The sequence below is a fragment of the Musca domestica genome, unplaced genomic scaffold, assembly GCF_030504385.1.
Source record: "Musca domestica strain aabys unplaced genomic scaffold, Musca_domestica.polishedcontigs.V.1.1 11, whole genome shotgun sequence".
Taxonomy (NCBI): domain Eukaryota; kingdom Metazoa; phylum Arthropoda; class Insecta; order Diptera; family Muscidae; genus Musca; species Musca domestica.
In genome coordinates, this window is record NW_026712133.1 from 11981797 (window position 1) to 12006730 (window position 24934).

At 34.0% G+C, this 24934-nt stretch overlaps 1 protein-coding gene across 2 annotated transcripts in view; it reads right to left on the minus strand.

Moving 5' to 3' along the window:
* Window positions 1-24934, minus strand: part of LOC101900589 (S phase cyclin A-associated protein in the endoplasmic reticulum) — a 181649-nt gene that overhangs the window by 6218 nt on the left and 150497 nt on the right. The gene's annotated exons all lie outside the window — the stretch shown is intronic.

The window sequence follows — 24934 nt, forward strand, 5'->3', positions numbered from 1 at the left end:
TGCCAGTTTTGGTCGAAATAAACAAAATATTAGTGGTAGGACTATGGGAGTTATAAGTGCTAGCAATAGCAGTCGGCAGCGGGGTCCGCGTCCTTCATTAATATTTGTCTGTGTAAATGTTACGATAATATTTTATAACTCCCGATTTTTTTATAAACAAAAGATATATGGACTGATGTTACAAAGCATACTGATTACTACATGCCCCATAAACGTTTGTAACGAACTAGGCTGAAATTGACAACAAAAGGTATCGATTTAACAGTTATTTTATTTAGCTACTCCTAGATGTTAAATGGAGTGCTAAGCCTCTCTACCCACCCTACCTTCGGCTCTATATGGGCTTATATATATTTTGATAGAACCCCAATTTATACTCGGAACTAACTATCTACTTCGGCATCATCTCAATAGGAAAACTCATTCGTTTTGTTTAAAAATCCATATTATAAATATTCAACAAATTTATTCAATAAACTTCCATTTTAAAAATTACTTAATAAATACCAACAATTTAAATTATACTAGTTGATAGTCTTTTTTATAATGAATGAAAAATTAGGTAAATAGAAATTCAATAAATATATAATGATTATCGAGTATAAATTTATAATTTAAATACATGCGCATTGATGAATCAAAAATATTGTTCAACCCACTGTAGGGTACATACATAAGAAGAGAAGAGAATGTATGGAAATATAAAGAAATTTAATCATATGTAGCAATGGAATGTGTAACAAGGGAGAATATGATTTCGTATTTTCTTTTGTTACTTTAAGCAAAAAAAAGGCCAAAATAAATCACAATAATTATGCACTTACCCCAACATCTTCGCGATAAATTGATGAGGCCTCCCAATTGACGCTGACTGATGTATGGAATAGATTCAGGAACGTAGTATTATGCTGTTTATAAAGAATAATTAGATGAACTTATCCTTATACATAGGACTTAGTAACTGTGATCAGTATTTTTATAGCTTAATTTTTCAGTAATTTTTCACACATTCTCTTGATTTTTGTTTAAAATGATTATGACTAATATTTTTAGATATTTTTTTATATTTAGAATTAGAATATCAAATCTATAACACTTGCACATACACGAAATTGATTTTTTCTCTTCATTTTAATTATTTTAGCAAATATTAAAAAAAATGGTATTCATCACATGTTTTTATTACCGATCTTACAAGCGCGTCTATTGAAACTAGTTTTACGCGTCAGTTATTTAAAATATTTCGATAAAGAGAAGCAGAAAGAAGAGAAAAATAAACTCAATGCATGCTGTACGTGAAAGTGTTGTTGTTGTTAAATTTACAAGGTGAAAGAAAGAATGCAAATAAGGGGAATGATTTTGTTGTTGTTTAACTATTATATTACTCATTATTCTGTTCTCCAAAAAATCACATGGTATAACACCCAAGATCTCTTTTTTTTTACTCAAATGCACAGTGTTCCAATATTTAGAATAATTTATTATAATTTCCAACTGATAGGAAATTGTAAATTCGATATTAATTCGAAGAATGTTGTGAAAAATACCAGAGTTATCTGTCTAGAAAATGAGATTTTCCTACGCAATATACGTTATTGCGCATGAACGATACATGCATGTGACGATCTTACAACGTGGTCTCCAAGGTTTTGTTGAGAATTTACCACTTATCTCAGATAATGGGTTCACTGGCTGAATTATTTCTGAGGCTGCCAAAGTTTGGTCTACTTAAAGACGGAATCTTTACGCCAAATCTCTGTTCTTTCCTCCTTGTAGTAGATCTTTTAGAGCACACAAATATCACTTTCCAAAACGCTTTTTAATAAATATGTTGCTTATGGAATGTGTAGCCGCCCATCGGGCAGATATTTTAATTAAATCTTTGGCAATGATATAAATTCTCTGGCATCATCTGAAAAGAACCACCATCGATCTGGTTCCAGGAATTGCAATTATTTTTGGGCAGCCAGGTTATGGAAACGTTGTAGCTATAAGGTTTGAAGCGTAACTTATTTTAGAAGGTAGCGTGTGAGATAACCTAAATATTTTCCATAATTTATCAACTGTTTATTATTATTTATCAGAAGTATTACCTTGTGATTTTTCGTTCGAAATTTGTTCACCAAATAATGGGACTTGAAAATATCCTCAACTTGTTAGGTTAAATTTATTTTTACCAATTTTATATTTTAGATGATGTGCACAGTTCAACAATTTGTTAAAAAAGAACGAGTTTGAAACCAGCGTGTTCTAAGGTAACTTTTGTAATATCAATTTAGTATTTAGGAGCAAAGCGTAATGAAAAATTTCGAACATCGAAAGTAGTGTTGCCATATTGGTTAATAGAAAGCCTAATGGATTTGATAACATAATATGATAATTGATGATCAATATGACCGTTAACAAAAAGATGTTTTTGATTTCCAAATTAAATACAAATGTTAGGTTTTTACGTGAAAGTTCACCACAAAACCACATAATTCTGTCTTTTTAAGAAACAGAATTAGGAGGAAAAAGAACTTTCAAGGTCTTATGTCCTTTCCATGAAATGTCCCAACAATCTTACCATCCATATCTTCCAAAATATAATAATGACTTCCCAATTTTTCACGAACTTTTGCTTTTAGGAAAACAGGAGCTAATTTCGAGTTAAACTTCTTTTCAAGGTTACTTTGGGCAAAATTTCTTCTGAACACTTCCTGTCCGACATTAAACGAAATCAATCTGGTGCGCAGATTGTAATGATCTCTGTTTTTCTCATATGCCTCCTTTATGTGTTTCATGATATCTGTCCTTAAGATCTGAAGATGGTCTGGTCTAGAAAGCTTGGCAATAGGTTCTTCTAGGATTTCTAAATTTTTCAACAATTTATACGATGAGCCGTGGGTGATCATATTTAACCCAAATAATGCACGATATGGAGACATTTCAATACTTTGATGATGGGAATTGCGCAGAGCACAACTTATGGAGCTTAAATGTTGGTCCCAACACTGATGATCCTTTTTAATATATGCGCGAATTCCTGCAATCAGAGATCGGTTAACACGTTCTGATGCGTTGGCCTGCGGTGAATAATATGCAGTATAACAATGTTCAACCCCATAAGCTGTAAGGAAGGCATTAAAATCGTGAGCCTTAAACTGAGTTCCATTATCACTTACGATTGTCTCTGGAACTCCGTACAAATGAAAGATATGCTTTTCCAAAAAATCCTGAATGCTAGGTGAGGTGAATTTTCGTAGTGGGCAAACCCAATGGTATTTAGTAAGGTGATCTAATACTATTAAGAGCCCTATATAACCTGACTTGCTACGCGGATATGGACCCAGGATGTCTATATATAGTCTTTGGAAGGGTCTAGAAGTGATAATTCGTTTTCCCATGGGAGGCTTCATTATAAAATTGGGAGATTTCGTAGATTTACACACTTCACATGTCTTGATATACTGTCGAACATCCCGAACCATACCAGGCCAATAGAGATTTCGTCTAATAGTTTCTAATGTTTTTACAATTCCACCGTGTGAAGAGAGGGGCGAATCATGAGCTCTAATCAAGACAGATCGGCGAAGATTTTCGGGAATCCAGAGTTTCCATGCCGAGTTCTCCTGCTCTGGGTCACCTGAATAATGGTCAATTCGTATATATACATAATCGTCCACAATTTTTATATCCGGGTACATTCCACTGTTGTTATTAACTTTTTTCTTAAGTTCCTCGTAATCTGAGTCTTTAAAATGAGAGGAATCCAAATCAACTTCTGGTTCGATAATATCTATCGTTTCTACAGAAGATTCAGGTATACGTGAAAGAGCGTCTGGCACAACATTGTCTTTACCCTTTCTGTGACTAATAGAGAAACGAAAGGATTGCAGTTGGAAAACCCATCTAGCCAGTCTACCACTCAGATTAGGTTGCTTCATTAGCCAGACTAGACTAGAATGATCGGTGATAACTTCGAACTCCTGCATTTCGATGTAGCATCTAAAGCGTTTAATGGCTTCCAACGCAGCCAAGCATTCGCGCTCGGTGACGCTGTAGTTGCGTTGTGCCGAATTCAATTTCCTACTCATAAATGCAATAGGTCGTTCTTGGTTATCATCGTCCACTTGAACTAAGACGGCACCAATACCATAATCACTGGCGTCGCAATGTATGAAAAATTTCTTAGAAAAATCAGGATTGATTAGTACAGGTGCTGAGGTTAATAGACTCTTGATACGTTCGAATGCTTGTTGAGCTTCATGGGTCCAAACAAATTTCTTTTTGGTTGATACAACTTCGGTTATAGGATAAACTTCTGATGAGAAGTTCTCTATAAACCGACGGTACCATCCAGCTAGTCCTAGGAACCCTCGAACCTGTTTGAGATTCTTTGGAACCGGCCAGTTTAAAATTGAACTAATTTTATCTGGATCGGTAGTTATTCCACCGTTCCCGATAATATATCCCAAATAGTTTACACGGGTAACACAAAATTTGCTCTTACCAATATTTAAAGTTAAATTAGCCTTCTTGAATTGCGAAGCAATGCGAACCAAGACTTCGAGATGACTTTCAAAGCTTTCAGACACTATCACCAAATCATCCAGGTAGCCAAATACACAATGTCGGAGATCAACGGGTATGATCTCATCCACTAGACGACACATTGTCTGTGGTGCATTGCATAGCCCAAAGGGCATCACGACAAATTGGTATAAGGGTCTACCTGGAATAGTGAAAGCGGTAAGAGGTTTGGAAGCTTCGTCCAAGGCGACTTGCCAATAAGCGTCTTTGAGATCTAATTTGGTAATCAGATTGGCCTTAGGAAGCCGAGCAAATATCCCTTCTATCGACGGAAGAGGATATGCATCTTTTTTAGTGACCATATTCAATTTTCTGGCGTCTAAGCACAATCGGTCTTTTCCTGGTTTTATTACCAGTCGCATTGGGGAACTCCAGGCGGAGGTAGATGGCTCTATAACGCCCATGGAAAGCATTCTGTCGATTTCTTTGAACATAACCTTTTCGACGGCTGGAGAAACCGGATAGTATCTTTGCTTAATTGGTGTCGCATTCCCTACGTCGATAGAATGACGGATCAATTCAGTCCGACCTAGTCCTTGAACTTCGAAATCAGGAAATAGTTGTATGACACAGTTAAGTTGTTGAGTTTGTTCATTGGAAAGGGGATATGCAATGTCTTCATTAGCATCAATATCAGAATGGATATGAGAATGAGAGTTGTCATCTTTTAGTTCCTTCAGATCTAAAGGATCATTAAAAGAAACCATGTCTACACAGCTTAAGAAATTTTTGAACAAATTGAACTTTTTGAAAAAGTCAATACCCAATATTAATTTTTGTGACAATGAAGGAATAATAAATAACTTTATGGGTTGTTTTTGGTTTTTGAAAGTTATATGAACGTCTAACCATCCAAGCACTTTTTGCAGACTTCCATCAGCAGTTTTAACGAATGATTTAATTTTAGTGAAATTTGCTAGTTTTTCAAAATCAGAGGTAGCTAAATCTGCACCTATGCAGCTAATATTGGCTCCTGTGTCCAAAAGACCAAATTCATTAAAGTTCAGGAACGATACTTTAGCGTAATAACGTTTATCTTTTGGGTCGCTTATTATTGCAGATACTAGGAAACGCCGACTTAGCTTGCGCAATTTCCAGTATTTTCGCAGTCTTAACGTGGATCTTTTAGGCTTTGAATAAATGACGTCGGTTACAGTATCAACGTTAAAAATCTGATTCCTTCTTTCTATATAATTTCGCCATCGAACATGGTAAGGCAGAAGAGGATATAAAATCTTGGAATTATTATTATCTGTTTTTAAGGCAGGTTGTGGATTTGTAAGAATTTTTTTGGTTTGATTTGGCAATTCAGTTGGAGATGTATATTCAGTTTGATTTGAAAGGTCGATCTGAGTAGAAACCTTACTTGGTGTATTTAAATTTACTAAAGGGATATACTGTTTATATTCTATTGTTCCACCCTGGGAACTGGTGTTCGGAAGTTTTTTGATGTCAATGATTTTTTTGCCAAACATGTAGAGCAGTTAGGTTTGTAAACCTCCTTGGCACCGCACCCGTAACAAAAGATCTTCCTGTCTTTCAAACAATCTTCCCAATGATGTCCGAGATCTCCACAGTTCCAACATTGGATATTAGGGGAATAAGTTTTAATGGCATCAACCTCGGCATCAACGAATGAATTATCGTTAGTTTCTGAACTTCCTCCTTGATTCTCTATCTCTGTGATTTGTCTTTTCAATGGAGGAATATTTTGGTTTCGACTAAGCAAATTTCGTCTGACATGTTCATCATTTAAAAAGTTCTCACGTTTCTGAACAAGCTTTCGTAAATGAGAAATAGATTCAATTTGCAAGTATAATAAATCCTGACGAATACCTGGGAGAAGATTTCGGGTAATAATTTCAACGAGCTCAGATTCTTGTATTGGCGAACTTAATCGGTCAACAATTGATGAAATTGCTTCATAAAAAGTGTCGAAATTTTCTGTAGGTTTTTGTTTCCGATTCCTCAACTCCTCACGAATGTCAAAACAGGTTTTGTAATCGCGATATTGGGATCGCAATGCCGTACAAAAACTATTCCAATCCACAGTGGATACTTGCTTTCGGAATCGCCAGTACCAATTTTTTGCTTTACCGGATAGCAATATGTTTAGATTTTTACAAATCAATGTGAAATCACCATTGAAATTGTCGTGAGTAAGGGAATGTACTCTATATATAAATTCCTCAACATTTAAACCATTAGAGGACCCATCAAATTGCAGATGCCAACTATGAATTATGGAACCGATTTTATCAGTGGAAAAGTTGCATGTGGACGGATTGGAACTAGAATAGTCATTAGAATGTGAAGTATTTACGGCTTTAATATGGGAAAAGGTATCTCGAGATCTTGAATTAACATGCCCGCTATTTGAATACACATTATTGGGATTTTGAGGAACCTGTAACGGATTCTGAGATGATGTAGGCAATATATTTAAGGTACTTAACAATCTCGTTAAGTTTTGCTCAATCAAGCGATTAATTTGTTCATAATCTACTCCAGGGTTGGGAGCGTTATTATTGGTCGAAGAAGTTTGAGGCCTTTGTCTCTGTGGAGTGTTTAAATGTTCATTATTTATACCTATTAAGGATGAATTTGGGTCTTGGTTACTGCGAGAGTAACTACGAGTGTGGTAATTATGAGCTTTTGCGCCTCTTGGCTTTCCTCTCATACTCGCCTTACTACCAGATGAATGCGACTGAGTAGAATTAGTATTGGTAGGAGCGGAAAGTGGGACATTGACGTCAAAATCAGCAAGAAAACTATATTTTTTGAGATCAGCTAGATCACAAGGTTTTTTACAAATTGGGCATTCAGCCGATGTTGCTAAAAATGTCTCAATGCATTGTCTATGAAAAACGTGTGAACACTCCTTAATAATAAGGCACTCTTGGCTTCCTAATATTGTCTCCTCACAAATAAAGCACTCCAAAAGTGTTTCTACATTTGGAGCAGGTTCTGTAGGTATAATATTAGCAGAAAGGGGAGGAGTTCTACTAATCGACATATTGAATATGTTCTACAAATAAACTTGAAATTAAAAATTAAAAAAAAAATGTTGAAAATTGTAATGTAACTGTAATTAGATACCAAGTTTCGTTACTTTAGTAATATAATTATTCAAATGAAGAATAAGCAGATATATTTTGTTTAAAAATAGTTGTATATTGATTTTAGAGTTTCCTAATGATGATGATGTGTGTACGAAATAAATGAACAACTGATATAATCGATACTGAAATAACAATTTGGGCTATAGAGTTTTATGCTACCTAGAATGACAAATAAAAGAAACAACCATAAAAAGACTCCTAATACTTTGAAACATCTGTGGGAATCGCCAGAGAATAGTGGACAAGGATTTGCAGACAGCAATACCCCTGTATTCCGGACATATTTGCTGGTTGATTGGTTACTAGTTAAATTTATTGATCATGGAAGATAACGTAAAACCATTGCAATGCGCATTCACCATAATTTTGATTCTCATAAATTTGAAACAAATGTACATGCACTAAACGGATAGTCTGCTCGAAACCTCAAGCAACTACAATTTTCCAGGAAAGGAATGTAAATTATCTCAGATAAATTTGAAAAAAAAACTAAGTAAAATCACAAAACAACTAAATATATGAAATCTACTATGGAAAAAAATGAGCCGAGAAGGAAATGTAAGCCCTTCGGGCCCCACGTTGGGCGCCAATTATTGTAACGAACACCATATTTGTGTGGAAACACTTCCTAAGAAATGCCAGTTTTGGTCGAAATAAACAAAATATTAGTGGTAGGACTATGGGAGTTATAAGTGCTAGCAATAGCAGTCGGCAGCGGGGTCCGCGTCCTTCATTAATATTTGTCTGTGTAAATGTTACGATAATATTTTATAACTCCCGATTTTTTTATAAACAAAAGATATATGGACTGATGTTACAAAGCATACTGATTACTACATGCCCCATAAACGTTTGTAACGAACTAGGCTGAAATTGACAACAAAAGGTATCGATTTAACAGTTATTTTATTTAGCTACTCCTAGATGTTAAATGGAGTGCTAAGCCTCTCTACCCACCCTACCTTCGGCTCTATATGGGCTTATATATATTTTGATAGAACCCCAATTTATACTCGGAACTAACTATCTACTTCGGCATCATCTCAATAGGAAAACTCATTCGTTTTGTTTAAAAATCCATATTATAAATATTCAACAAATTTATTCAATAAACTTCCATTTTAAAAATTACTTAATAAATACCAACAATTTAAATTATACTAGTTGATAGTCTTTTTTATAATGAATGAAAAATTAGGTAAATAGAAATTCAATAAATATATAATGATTATCGAGTATAAATTTATAATTTAAATACATGCGCATTGATGAATCAAAAATATTGTTCAACCCACTGTAGGGTACATACATAAGAAGAGAAGAGAATGTATGGAAATATAAAGAAATTTAATCATATGTAGCAATGGAATGTGTAACAAGGGAGAATATGATTTCGTATTTTCTTTTGTTACTTTAAGCAAAAAAAAAGGCCAAAATAAATCACAATAATTATGCACTTACCCCAACATCTTCGCGATAAATTGATGAGGCCTCCCAATTGACGCTGACTGATGTATGGAATAGATTCAGGAACGTAGTATTATGCTGTTTATAAAGAATAATTAGATGAACTTATCCTTATACATAGGACTTAGTAACTGTGATCAGTATTTTTATAGCTTAATTTTTCAGTAATTTTTCACACATTCTTTTTTCATTTTTGTTTAAAATGATTATGACTAATATTTTTAGATATTTTTTTATATTTAGAATTAGAATATCAAATCTATAACACTTGCACATACACGAAATTGATTTTTTCTCTTCATTTTAATTATTTTAGCAAATATTAAAAAAAATGGTATTCATCACATGTTTTTATTACCGATCTTACAAGCGCGTCTATTGAAACTAGTTTTACGCGTCAGTTATTTAAAATATTTCGATAAAGAGAAGCAGAAAGAAGAGAAAAATAAACTCAATGCATGCTGTACGTGAAAGTGTTGTTGTTGTTAAATTTACAAGGTGAAAGAAAGAATGCAAATAAGGGGAATGATTTTGTTGTTGTTTAACTATTATATTACTCATTATTCTGTTCTCCAAAAAATCACATGGTATAACACCCAAGATCTCTTTTTTTTTACTCAAATGCACAGTGTTCCAATATTTAGAATAATTTATTATAATTTCCAACTGATAGGAAATTGTAAATTCGATATTAATTCGAAGAATGTTGTGAAAAATACCAGAGTTATCTGTCTAGAAAATGAGATTTTCCTACGCAATATACGTTATTGCGCATGAACGATACATGCATGTGACGATCTTACAACGTGGTCTCCAAGGTTTTGTTGAGAATTTACCACTTATCTCAGATAATGGGTTCACTGGCTGAATTATTTCTGAGGCTGCCAAAGTTTGGTCTACTTAAAGACGGAATCTTTACGCCAAATCTCTGTTCTTTCCTCCTTGTAGTAGATCTTTTAGAGCACACAAATATCACTTTCCAAAACGCTTTTTAATAAATATGTTGCTTATGGAATGTGTAGCCGCCCATCGGGCAGATATTTTAATTAAATCTTTGGCAATGATATAAATTCTCTGGCATCATCTGAAAAGAACCACCATCGATCTGGTTCCAGGAATTGCAATTATTTTTGGGCAGCCAGGTTATGGAAACGTTGTAGCTATAAGGTTTGAAGCGTAACTTATTTTAGAAGGTAGCGTGTGAGATAACCTAAATATTTTCCATAATTTATCAACTGTTTATTATTATTTATCAGAAGTATTACCTTGTGATTTTTCGTTCGAAATTTGTTCACCAAATAATGGGACTTGAAAATATCCTCAACTTGTTAGGTTAAATTTATTTTTACCAATTTTATATTTTAGATGATGTGCACAGTTCAACAATTTGTTAAAAAAGAACGAGTTTGAAACCAGCGTGTTCTAAGGTAACTTTTGTAATATCAATTTAGTATTTAGGAGCAAAGCGTAATGAAAAATTTCGAACATCGAAAGTAGTGTTGCCATATTGGTTAATAGAAAGCCTAATGGATTTGATAACATAATATTATGATAATTGATGATCAATATGACCGTTAACAAAAAGATGTTTTTGATTTCCAAATTAAATACAAATGTTAGGTTTTTACGTGAAAGTTCACCACAGGCGTGTCGATTGGCTTCAATTGCCCCTACATATTTTGCGACTATCTCAAAAAGCAAGAGGCCTCTCTGTATCTCCAAATTTAGACTCATCTATATGATTTGCTTGTCTACGATATTTGGCTATATTCGAAAACGAAATCAGCACAAATAAGCCAGAAGTTCCCTTTAGTTTCTATTTGTGACCTTTATAACGGCTGCAAATTGCGAACATCTTTGAAAACAATAACCCTACCCTTACATAGCTAGGTCGACTCAGCTCGCCGAGATAGGAAGATCCATATATACTTTCTTATGTGGGAAACCAATACTTCGAGGTGTTACATAATTTTTGGCCCAATCAAACTTATAATACCCCTAACACATAGTGTTGTAGGGTAAAAAATAAAAATTGTTACTTCGTCAGTACCTTTTATATCATGAATTCAAGAAAAAAAAAAAGACTGATGCTTCGCACCAATGGTGTCCAAAATCTGAAAAATGTAGAACCTTTTAGTACGAATTCCCAGAAACATGTGATTATCTAACACTTCTTGAAATTGAGGCCTTTTAATGCGAAAGCATTTTAGTCCAAACAAGGCAAAGATTTAGTACTCTCCAAAGGGTCAGATCATTTTATTTCCAGTTTCATTTAAACCACAAGTTTTCTGCCAAAGCGGTTGCGATAATCCAAATTTTATAACAAATTGTGGCCCAACATGGCATATTTTCAATACCGAAAATTCTACGGAACAAGAACACATTTGAGTAAAATTTTATAAACTTACTTCATTGTGTTTGGAAGCTGGAGTGATTTACACAGACGAATACGGATATAGATAAATAGATGGACTGAATCGATACAGAATTTTAAGCTGATGAATAATATGACAAATTTAACATCATACCCTCCATACAGGGTGTTTGCTACTTCAGTGTCCGTCATATAACGTTTTCTCTTTTAGCTAGAGCTTATTTCGTGAATGGTAGCACTTAGCTCATGTCTGATTTGAGAAATTATTAGTTTTATCCTTCCCCTGAACGAATATAGTTGTGTATATGCTTGAAAAAGGCTAGAAAATATTGCGACATGTCTTTGAAAATCACTGTTTGGTGCGGATTTTGGCCCAGAGACATAATTGGGTCATGTTAAACAAAAAATTGAAGTGGAGGATATTGGCAACATTCGGTTTCACACAGCCGAGGACACACTCGATGCTTTGCCTACTGTTTTTAAAGCTGCAGAGCAAATGTCGGTAGGCCATCCCGGAGCTGCAATTTGACACAGTTATACTATTATTTGTGGAGTGCCGCCAAAGGTAAGTGTTACGCCGACAAGCCAGAGACAATTGACACTTTAGAGGACAACATTCGTGAAGCCATTGGTAAAATACAGCTGGACACAATCGATAATGTCTTAAAAAATTGGACCGATCGTAGTCAGTAGTTTCATTCAAACCCTGTAGTTTATAAGTTTTTAGTACGAATTTTCAAAAATGCTGCCTTAGCTGACCTATATCCCCCAAAATATAGATTTTAGTATTGGAAAGGTACTAACTTTACCCCTTTACAAAAAAAAAAACAATTTATTATGTCTCATTCACATATCCACAACTATGTACATATATATTCTATATCATTTGGTTTTGTTTTCTAATTTCCCAGCCACTGAATATTTGAATAAGTAAATAAATCAAAATCAACAATTCTAACCAAACCAATGTCGGAAAAGTAATCAAAACAAAAAAACATAGATTTTTTTAGCAAATCATGACGCTTCAAGTGAAAGTCATGCAAGAACACTTCCACATTTCATTCGGTTTGTGTTCGAAAATGTTTCTTGAATAGACAGACGGCATTGGAGCAAATCTTAAAATGACAAGCCGATTGAACATGATTAACTTGGATAGAAAGCAAAGAAACTTAAAAACTTCAATGATGTGGCATAAGAAAGCATTTCTTTCTCCTCTTTTTGCGGTTGATTGTTTTGGGGTGGCATTGAGTGTGTGGATAGACTAGACGTATCCTTTTTCCCTCTCCATTGATTTATGTGCAGTTTTTGATTCTGATAACATTTTGTGAAATTGTGGCCTGGCTTTTCAACATTTTATATTGAGGTTTAGTATAAAACTTGACTGACTGTTGATACATTTTTCGTTTGTTTCCTCAAGTATTCTTAATCTAATTCATGCGTCTTGCATTTGAATTGAACATACATTCACTTATCTGCAATTAATTTGAAAATTTTTTGATACGAATCAGCAAAATCTATATTTTGGCCACATCGGTTGGTAGCAGAATTCATATCCGTTCGATATGCCAGGCTCTACAAAAATACCGAAATTGCAGGCCATGACCTTAAAATCCCATTCCGTGTGTGTGTTCTACTTTCCATTAAAATTTTAAATATAAGATTGAAGTAACCTTTGAGAAGCTGAATTATCAAATTTATTTGAAATATTCAAATTTTGGGTTTTCACATTATTTGTCCAAAAAAGGATAAGCGAATTTTTGGAAATTAGGTATGAAATATGAAAAGCTATTAAATATTGCACTGTTAAGAACTAGTTTTATAGTTTCCATTTTTTGTCCAAAATAAATACGTACATTAACGTATTTATTTTGGACAAAAAAATGGAAACGAAACCGAACGAATTCTGAAATACACCAGGGCACTATGTTTTTTTTACGTTTATTTTGGCATAAACTCTAATTTTAAAGCTATTGAATTGAAATTTGGTTTGTATTCATTTTTTATGCCCCCAACATGCCCTACTAATTTTCATATGATTTGGGGCACTATTTCATATAGCTGCTATATAGCCGATCTGGCCGATTTGGCCCAACTCTTTTGTTTATGAGCTATTGAATTGAAATTTGGTTTGTATTCATTTTTTACGCCCCCCAAGATGCCCTACGAATTTTCATATGATTTGGGGCACTATTTCATATAGCTGCTATATAGCCGATCTGGCCGATTTGACCCAACTCTTTTGTTTATGAGCTATTGAATTGAAATTTGGTTTGTATTCATTTTTTATGCCCCCAAGATGACCTACCAATTTTCATATGATTTGGGGCACTATTTCATATAGCTGCTATATAGCCGATTTGACCCAACTTTTTTGTTTATGAAGCTATTGAAGTGAAATTTGTTTTGTATACATTTTTTATTCTCCCAAGATGAAACATATATGGGGAAACATATTGCTCATTCATTACTATAATTATACTTTTGCTAAACCATTTTGAATGTTTAGTTTTAAATCGCTCTAGTTTACGGTTGCACTTTGGCAAATGCTTTTTTATATAATTTACAAAATCTTTAACTTGTTTTGATATCAAGCGCATTTGGTCTTCATTTAAACTGTAATTATTGATATTCTGTAACACATATTTCACAAGTGCATCTTCTGAACGATTGTTGCTGCTCCAAATTTCAATAAGCGCTGCATGGGCAAACACGTGTTTATCTGCAAAACACGTGTTGGCACAAAATAGAACAAAAAAGGCTAGTTACTCATTAATTAACACACTTTTGTTAATAACTTGGCATTTATACCTTTTTGCAATGCTTTCCCATTCACGAGTTATACTCCACGGAACACAACAACAATTTATAGATTTTATATAAAGTTATACATAAACAAAACATTTCACAGTATTGCAACAACAGACAATTATGACAAAAAGGGCATCTCGTCTTAATTTTACATACCTGCACTAACGTTTTCCATAATTACAGATTTTAATTTTTTTCAATCTTGTTAAATCACAAGCACTTGAACTTAGTTGATCTTTACCGCCAGTTGTGGCAAAACAAAGTGACTTTCAAACAGCTGACTTTAAAAGCTCGTCAGCAAAAAAGGGTTGTCACCCGCATTGATATTAAATATTTTTTTTCTAATATGGGTATCTACATTTAGCAAATTAGTTAAATTTCAAAATATGAAACCAAAAAAAAAATGTCTTTATGCCAAAAAATCATACTTTTTACCCACAGTGCAGGGTTAAGTCTTGTGTAAAGAGGTCGAAATTTGTTCTAGAAGGAGTTTAAAAGAGTACAAACACGTTTTTTCATTTTCATTTTTTTTTTTTTTTTTTGAATCAACAATTTTTTATTCCTCACTACATTTTGGAACATTTGCATGCAGGTTAATGTCGGTTCAAGACACAGGATTATGCTGAATTTCTACTAAACTAGTTAAAACGTGTCAAACGGTTTTGCCAACAGATGTATACCCTCAGCCAATGTTCGATTATTTAAATATATTTAGACTTGTCTTATGATTATTCAAATGTTTGATCCTCTATGGAGTAGATTGCGAAGGAATGGCCCAAAATTGTCCATTTCGTATCGGACATAAATAAATATTATATAAATATTGCGACGTACGAAGTTTGGACTATATTGATACTTCCTTCACTGTATATGAGACATGTAATTATATTTTAGAAATATTAAAATGCGCATTAAGTGTTAGATATAGTCGACCGAAGTATTCCATTTTCATAACTCATCTAATACAGATAAAAATATTGGTATGGGCAAAATTATAAGAAAATCGAACAGTTCTATTCAATTTTATGCGAAATCATAAATTCCGATAAATTCTATATTCATCTCAGGTTTCAGGTTGAGAGAAATATTTTGATTCGCTGACTTGTTTCATAAGTTATGGCAAACAGTTTTGAAAATTGTGACCCTTTGTGGGTGTGGTACCAGAAAATATTGTCCGATCTCTACCATCTTTATAAAATATCATTGTTGAAGGAAATATTGAGATGTGCCAAGTCTGAATGAGATCGGATGTTAATTTCGCGTTTCATGAGTTTGTCGGGGAATTACCAGAAGGAGTTGACCGATATATCCCTATATCCTTAAAAGCAGATCTTGTGTTAGAAGTAATAATGAAATGTGTGAAATATGAAGAAAACCGCATGCTTTTTTCGGATTTTATAATCCTTTTGGTTATTAAAAACTTTCATCCTTTCTGGGGGAGGTACCAGAAATAATGGTCCGATCTCTACCATCTTTATAACAGATCTTGTATTTATAGAAATATTGAGATGTACCAAGTCTGATATGAATCGGAGAGTAAGTTCGCGTTTTGTGAGCTTCATGGATATCCACAATGTTGACCCTTTGTGGGGAGAATAAATGGTTCGATCTCTACCATCTTTATAACAGATCTTGTGTTTATAGAAATATTGAGAGGTACCAAGTCTGGATGGAATCTGATGTTAGTTTCGCGTTTTGTGAGCTTCGCGGGTATTCAAAATTCTTACCCTTTGTGGAAGAGGTATCAGAAGTAATGGCTCATATATCCCACCTTCACACCAGTCCATGGGTTAATAAAAATATTGTGATTTGTGTAATTTGAAGACAATTGGACCCTTACATCACATTTTATAAGAGTTAAATTTATTCAAAATTTTGACACTTTGTGGGGGAAGTACTTGATAGAATGTACCGATATTGGCCATTTTCGCACCAAAACTAGCACTGACGCAAATATTAGGATTTTCAAAGATGGAGCAAAATGGGATTATCTTTTCTTTTTCTGTGCAGCTAATTTTTTTTTTTTTTTTTTTTTTTTTGGATAATTTCGACTTTTTGTGGGGGAGGTACTAGAAGAAGTTAACTGATATGCCCATCTCCGAAATCGATCTAAGTTTGATAATAATATTACGATGTACCAAGTTTGGACACAATCACCTTCGAGCGCTAGATCGACTCCAAATGTCCTGAAACGGATTTGGTCGAAAGAGACATAGGGTCTAAAACCGTTATTTCGATGAGGCACTTTTTGACCGAATTAAGTGATATATACCCTCTCTAGCCATATGGCTGAGGGTATAATGAAAATTAGAAGTTTCCGTCTCAAAGTTCGAAGCCATTAACCCGCCTTCCTACAGCAGCACTATAACAGGTGTATGCATTGGAAGCAATGTAGTTGTTGTGGAAAAAAACAAGCTTTTATGTGAAAAAAAATTTGCTAAAAGAACCTAAGTCGATCTTGGAGGGTTTCTGGTGTTTAATTCGCATATGCTTAATCGCAATAAGTTCGAAATAAATACTACATTCGAAATCCATACCAAATATGTCTGATGAGCTACTTAACCAACGGTGATAGTGTCTATCTGGCTTTCCTCTTCACTGCAAATCCTTAAGCTCGTCTCGAAAGAGAAATTAACAAACAAATAGTTCTGTTGAATATTTTGACTTGTTAAGACTCCGTCGTCAGTGATCCTATGACTATTACCGATTTTTTCCAAGTGATTTGCTCATATCTGTCCCTTAATTGCAACACTTTAAATGATCTAGTCACTTTTATTGCTTATGCTCTTCGCCCGACATCTAGAACTCCAATGTCGTCAATTTGCTCGTACCCTACCCTGCCTCTACCACTGATTTAATCGGTTCGTGGTACTGGATGGTTTTCACAGAAAATCCTTTCTTGTAAATTTTTCTGGAGCGACGGTTTGTAATCTCCCTGATTTTAAGTTAGTTATAAAGAAGTGAATCGGGAGATGGTGATACAAGTATAATTGCCTGTTAACGTCTTCTACCAGGCCAGGTGACAACAATTGAAATTTCAGGACCATCAACAGGATATCATTCACTTGATCCACTTCACCCAAAATCTTCCTGCCTGGGTAAAATAATAAGCCCCCTTTCCTTGGAGCACTTTTCTTTAACTTCGTTTGCCTTTCGTTGACGCGTGAGTTAGTTTGTTTTGTCGGTTGCCTTGTTAAGTCGGATGCGAAGTTTTCATTTATCGATGCTTTTGATGCGTAAACATATTCAAGTGCTTACACGCGTCTAACAATCGAACCCAACCACCAACATCATCAGCGACAGCAGCAGCAACAACAGCAACATTTAATTCCAAAAGAAAACAATTCCACATCACACAGCCATAACTACAACCAACTTTGTCTCCACATCTCTCAACTCCCGGCGAAAATGGATACAAACATTTTATTTGTTTAGTGAAATTCAGATGAAATGAATTCACAAAGGCCCTTCAAGTATTGGCAAATAATCACGGATAGACAAACAATCAAGTCGCACCATACCACCCTTACCCTTACCCTCCCCATCTCTCTCTCTTTCGCCCACACACACAGAGTGAAAAGTTGAGGCTGTTGCTGTTTTGTTTGTTGAATTTGCGATATTCAATTGCAAAGTAAAGTGTCAAAATATTTACCGTCTCTGGCATTTGATGAACGATAATGTCAATATCATTTATTCACGTTGCTGTGTGGTCGATGACAAACATGATTTTCTCCAACGACATCATCATTCAACTAGGAGATGGCGTCGGCGGTTCCAGATGATGGTGGTGGTGCACTTAACCCTCTAACGCTTTTGCATATGCGAGCCAGCCAGCCATCCAATCACGAGTTTGGCATTTCAAACTCCCGGCCATTTACATGGCAGTAACTGTAAGTTGTCACTCACTCGCTCACACACTCCCTCCCTCCACTCGCACACACTATGTAGATTATGTGACGTTTTCGCAAAAGTCGCATGTCGCTGTCTAATTCGTGTTCACAGCAACTATTGACAGTTGTCAATTTTTAATTTGAATATAAAACAAGCCTCAGGCCTTGATGTCTTAATCAAACTTTACATATGTGCTTGTGTGTTCGGAAGCATTAAACCGAGGTATAGCCAAAAGAAGAATAATATTTATAATATGAGACCCTTGGCAGTTCAAAAAATTGGGTCTGGGATTTTCCCCGATTATCTGCTGCAGTGAAAATTTAGTTATACGCATATGGCTTGGACTTCCAATTACTATTTAAAATACAAGACATATATATATATATATATATATATATATATATATATATATATATATATATATATATATTTTTTTTTTTTTTTTTTTTTTCAAAAAAAAAAACAGTTTTAGGTATTATGCCATGTTTACGTTAGAACTTTTTGTAGGGTTAACCTACTTTGAGAGGATTTATTTGAAGTAAAAGTAATGGATATGACAATTTAAATCCAAATCCAGTGGGTTAATGTATGTGTGAATGTATCTCCTCCTGTTGTAGGCCAAGTGCAAGTGAGTGGTGGCAGGGAGCCGTACGAGAACAAATATTTATTATTCATGCAAGAGGAAAAAGTGTATAAAATATGATTTATATTTCATTTTCATATTCGTACAATGTTTATTTGCATAAAATTATTTGTGTTGGATTTGTTGAGAAATTTTTCTAAATTGGAGTCCAAAAAAATGTTTAAAGTTTTATATGCATATTGCAAAAGATTGATTCCAATAAGTTTCCAAGAAATTGCTATTAAAAAAGGACTTATGTGAGCGTATTATTTTCCAAGAAGACAATGACCAAATTGCTTTGGACAAAGTTACTCCACAATGTACGATTCGTTAGAAAGCTTTTATTATATGGACCATGGGCCTATATGGACCAATTTCTATACCAAAAATTCTACAACCCTATTACATTTGACTAAATTTTTATCAACCTACTTAATTCCATTTGACAGCTAATGTGATTTCCACAGACTGACAGATGAACGGAAATGCCTAAATGCCTATTTCTAGGAGTTCCAAACTGAATGACAAACCCTATTAAGTTTCCCTAGTATTGTGGAGGGTATAAAAATGGATATCAAATCATTGGTAAAAAAAATGTGTCAACTCTGAAAGTAGTGGAATTGGAGTTTTCAAATCTGTATTTCATATAGTTTTATTCTAAAAAGGGATTATGTAAAAATGTTGATTTAAAAAACATTTTTTATGAAAAAATATTGTCATACATTTTTTATGAAAAAATATTGTCATAATTGGAAAATGTCATAACGAATACTTTCAGTGGAAAGAGGGGAGAATTCTACCCACACTGTCTTTATCCCTTTCGGTAAAATTCACTCCTTTCATAAAATTCGGAAACAAGTAATTCAATAAAATTTTTCGTGGACATTGTTTTGACGACCTTTGTGTACCATCAGTCTATGACTGGGCCGATAAAGCCGATTTTTAGCATTCATATCAGTTTGGACCCAAATATAAACAAATTTGAACATGACATGGGGTCCATGTGAAAGCAGATCAATTAGTAAATGTTTTGATAATTCTATTACCGTGTTATCAGTTTTCAGTTTTTAATTCAATTCTTAATACTAACATAGGTTAAATGGCTTAAACCTAACTATACTATAAATAAACATGCATTTATACAACGCCTACTTTACCTTAACTAAAAGTGCCACAGCATGTTTGTGAACACAGCTGGCTACATTATGCCTTAAGGCTACAGCTTAAATTATGCCCGAAAAAGAGAATTATATAAAAAAGTGCTTTCTATTACCGTGGGTAACTTTTGCCTGAATAGATGTCTTGCTTCGTGGTATGTCTTGCTGAGCTTATCACCCATATAGACAAAGAAAGTTTTTTGTTACATGATTGGATTTGGGACCTTAATGAGGTCTAAAAATATAATTTCAATGGAGCCATTTTTCGACTAATTACGCCTTGTCGTAATGGGTTTAAAGATATCAGAATTAATGACAGTGTACTGTTATCGTTTATCTTTGGTTCGAATCTTTGTGGGGCTATAATATTATACATTTTTATAATATTTGATGGTGGAGGTTCCAAAGGGGACTGCCCGATATTGTCAATTTTTCTGGGCAAAACTTAATTCGATAAAAATATATTTTTGTATGATATTGAACTTCATTAATACAAATTTTTTACAGAGTGTAAAACAAAACATTGGACTGAATAGTGGACTCCTCTCGCTAAATATGCGACCAAGAAGTGTACGCTACTTCATCAGCGAAAAGTCCACCCAAAAATGTTTGATTCGTTCTATCAGTTCGTGTTAGAACTTTTTAGTATTCAAAATGCACAATTTATTCAGTTTGACAACATTTTTTGAATCAAATCTTCAGACACCGTACTAAATTTCAGACTTTCAAGATTTTATATACTATTCCAGTTTTTTTCTTTTATAGTAAGGAATAATAGGAAAATGTTTGTGTTTTGCACCAAAAAGTCTTCAAAATCGTTCATTTTGAAGTTTACCCATCAGGATATTAGTTAAACTTTACACAATGGACGTCGTCTCCATATGTAAACCGTAGCTGTTGATTTAACAGTGACCTCATTGTCAAATATCAGAATTTCAGCTCTATCCCTTCACTCAACGGCACAATTTGTGGCATATTGCACTTTTCGTACGTTCATGGTACACATTTCCAAAACTATCACTGGATCTCAACATCTGATACTAATATAGACCTTCACATCAAATTTCAGAATTTTAGCTTTATACATTCACTTAATTTTATTCACTCAAAATTTAGTAACATTTAGTACTTTTCGTACAATTCGTAATCCAACAGAGAGTGAGTTTGGGGATTCCATGAGTTTGGGGATTCCAGATCTATCCATATATACAATACCAAAGTACAAAATATGCCCAGGCTACACATGAACAGCGACCCTTATATCAAATTTCTGAACTTCAATACAAAATGTATAAAATTCCGCTTCATCCGTTCACCCTTAAAAAAGTGTTCCAATACCATAGTACCAAGTACAGTTCGCACACTTAGTACATATTTCCAAAACCACCTTCATATATTAAACTTACTTTCCAATCTTGATTCTCATACCAAATTTTTTTTTTTGCTCTATTCGTTCATATATTAACAAATGGTAAAATTTTAAATGTTTAGTACCATTCTAGAACTTTTTGTAATCTTCAAGTTCGAATTCACTTTGGTATATTTTTCCTGCACTCCATCAGTTACTCCCATTCCAATTGCTAGCTCATTCCATTTTTAGTACATTTTAGTGAAATTGATTAGGCGAGCCTAATCACTCGCCTACTCACCTCGCTCAAAATGTCAAAATTCCAGCTTCAGCCTTTTCGTCTGGGCGTTGATTCTCATCCACTCCGTCAGTCTAATTTGGTGTGAAAATCAGGCAGATGCATTGCAATAGCTACTAATGCATCCACAAAATGTCACAGTTTAGTGCGTGTTATGGGCTGGTGGCATTATTGTACCGCACTTCTTTAAAGACGCGGTGAATCGTAACGTAACTTCGAGTGAACAGATCTTGAGATGTAATGCCTTTAGTCTTTTTTTGTGGGGCTATGTAAAAGCTTATGTCTATACAGACGAGCCCGCCTCAAACGACATTGAAAGACAATATTAAATCATTTATTCGTGAGATACCAGCCGGAGTGTAGGGAAGAGTATGTCAAATTTGTATTAAGTGAGTTACGATCAACATTTGCAAACGTTAAATTATATGGACCGAATTGTCCATTCAAATAAAGATTGGATGCATTTTTATGAATTGTTTACGTTTTTGGAAAAATGTTCCAATAACTCTTAAAAATTCTTTAAAAAATAATATTAAAAAAATTAGGAAACCAATATCCGATTTTATACAAATTTGGCACGCCCTAATTTTTTGCTCCATATTAGTGTATCGGTCTATAACTTATGGTACCTGTCCAAAAAAGATTAGGAGCGAACATAAAAATAATATTTTGACTTGCAATAACTCTCATTAAATATGAAATCAGTGTCCGTTTTTCTTTAAACTTCCCATATCTAAATAAGATAACATTAGATCTCGCTTGAATATGTAATGTGTATATCCACTCCTTCTGACTCTTGTTCCACAAAGGTTCAAATTTTGTAATAATCCCAACTTTCATAAAATGCTAAACTTTTCCCCAGTTCCATAATTTCTTTTTCGAGTTGATCTAAGGAAATGGCGTTAAAAATCTTCATAGTTCTCACATTGCAATATTTTTACTAACATTAGGTCCAGTTTAATGATGGGATATGTAGGTCCAATCTCTAGTGTACGCTCCCCAAAAAAAGGGCGTGCCATGATTACATGCTGAGAGAACGATCCACGTTTAGGTACAAGTCCCATAATATTTTTCGAGAATTTTGAAGCTTTTGGTTACAATTTTTAACGAATTCGAAGTTAAGGGATACACATATCACACTTGACGAATTCAGTACCCTCCACGTTTTGACATAAGTCCCAAATGTCGGTTCTGTCCGATGTTGAGTGAAAGCGTAATAGTACGTTTATATATATGAGGGTTAACCCACTGGATTTGGATTTAAATTGTCATATCCATTACTTTTACTTCAAATAAATCCTCTCAAAGTAGGTTAACCCTACAAAAAGTTCTAACGTAAACATGGCATAATACCTAAAACTGTTTTTTTTTTTTTTTTTTTGAAAAAAAAAAAAAAAAAAATATATATATATATATATATATATATATATATATATATATATATATATATATATATATTTTTTTTTTTTTTTGAGAACTATGAAGATTTTTAACGCCATTTCCTTAGATCAACTCGAAAAAGAAATTATGGAACTGGGGAAAAGTTTAGCATTTTATGAAAGTTGGGATTATTACAAAATTTGAACCTTTGTGGAACAAGAGTCAGAAGGAGTGGATATACACATTACATATTCAAGCGAGATCTAATGTTATCTTATTTAGATATGGGAAGTTTAAAGAAAAACGGACACTGATTTCATATTTAATGAGAGTTATTGCAAGTCAAAATATTATTTTTATGTTCGCTCCTAATCTTTTTTGGACAGGTACCATAAGTTATAGACCGATACACTAATATGGAGCAAAAAATTAGGGCGTGCCAAATTTGTATAAAATCGGATATTGGTTTCCTAATTTTTTTAATATTATTTTTTAAAGAATTTTTAAGAGTTATTGGAACATTTTTCCAAAAACGTAAACAATTCATAAAAATGCATCCAATCTTTATTTGAATGGACAATTCGGTCCATATAATTTAACGTTTGCAAATGTTGATCGTAACTCACTTAATACAAATTTGACATACTCTTCCCTACACTCCGGCTGGTATCTCACGAATAAATGATTTAATATTGTCTTTCAATGTCGTTTGAGGCGGGCTCGTCTGTATAGACATAAGCTTTTACATAGCCCCACAAAAAAAGACTAAAGGCATTACATCTCAAGATCTGTTCACTCGAAGTTACGTTACGATTCACCGCGTCTTTAAAGAAGTGCGGTACAATAATGCCACCAGCCCATAACACGCACTAAACTGTGACATTTTGTGGATGCATTAGTAGCTATTGCAATGCATCTGCCTGATTTTCACACCAAATTAGACTGACGGAGTGGATGAGAATCAACGCCCAGACGAAAAGGCTGAAGCTGGAATTTTGACATTTTGAGCGAGGTGAGTAGGCGAGTGATTAGGCTCGCCTAATCAATTTCACTAAAATGTACTAAAAATGGAATGAGCTAGCAATTGGAATGGGAGTAACTGATGGAGTGCAGGAAAAATATACCAAAGTGAATTCGAACTTGAAGATTACAAAAAGTTCTAGAATGGTACTAAACATTTAAAATTTTACCATTTGTTAATATATGAACGAATAGAGCAAAAAAAAAAATTTGGTATGAGAATCAAGATTGGAAAGTAAGTTTAATATATGAAGGTGGTTTTGGAAATATGTACTAAGTGTGCGAACTGTACTTGGTACTATGGTATTGGAACACTTTTTTAAGGGTGAACGGATGAAGCGGAATTTTATACATTTTGTATTGAAGTTCAGAAATTTGATATAAGGGTCGCTGTTCATGTGTAGCCTGGGCATATTTTGTACTTTGGTATTGTATATATGGATAGATCTGGAATCCCCAAACTCATGGAATCCCCAAACTCACTCTCTGTTGGATTACGAATTGTACGAAAAGTACTAAATGTTACTAAATTTTGAGTGAATAAAATTAAGTGAATGTATAAAGCTAAAATTCTGAAATTTGATGTGAAGGTCTATATTAGTATCAGATGTTGAGATCCAGTGATAGTTTTGGAAATGTGTACCATGAACGTACGAAAAGTGCAATATGCCACAAATTGTGCCGTTGAGTGAAGGGATAGAGCTGAAATTCTGATATTTGACAATGAGGTCACTGTTAAATCAACAGCTACGGTTTACATATGGAGACGACGTCCATTGTGTAAAGTTTAACTAATATCCTGATGGGTAAACTTCAAAATGAACGATTTTGAAGACTTTTTGGTGCAAAACACAAACATTTTCCTATTATTCCTT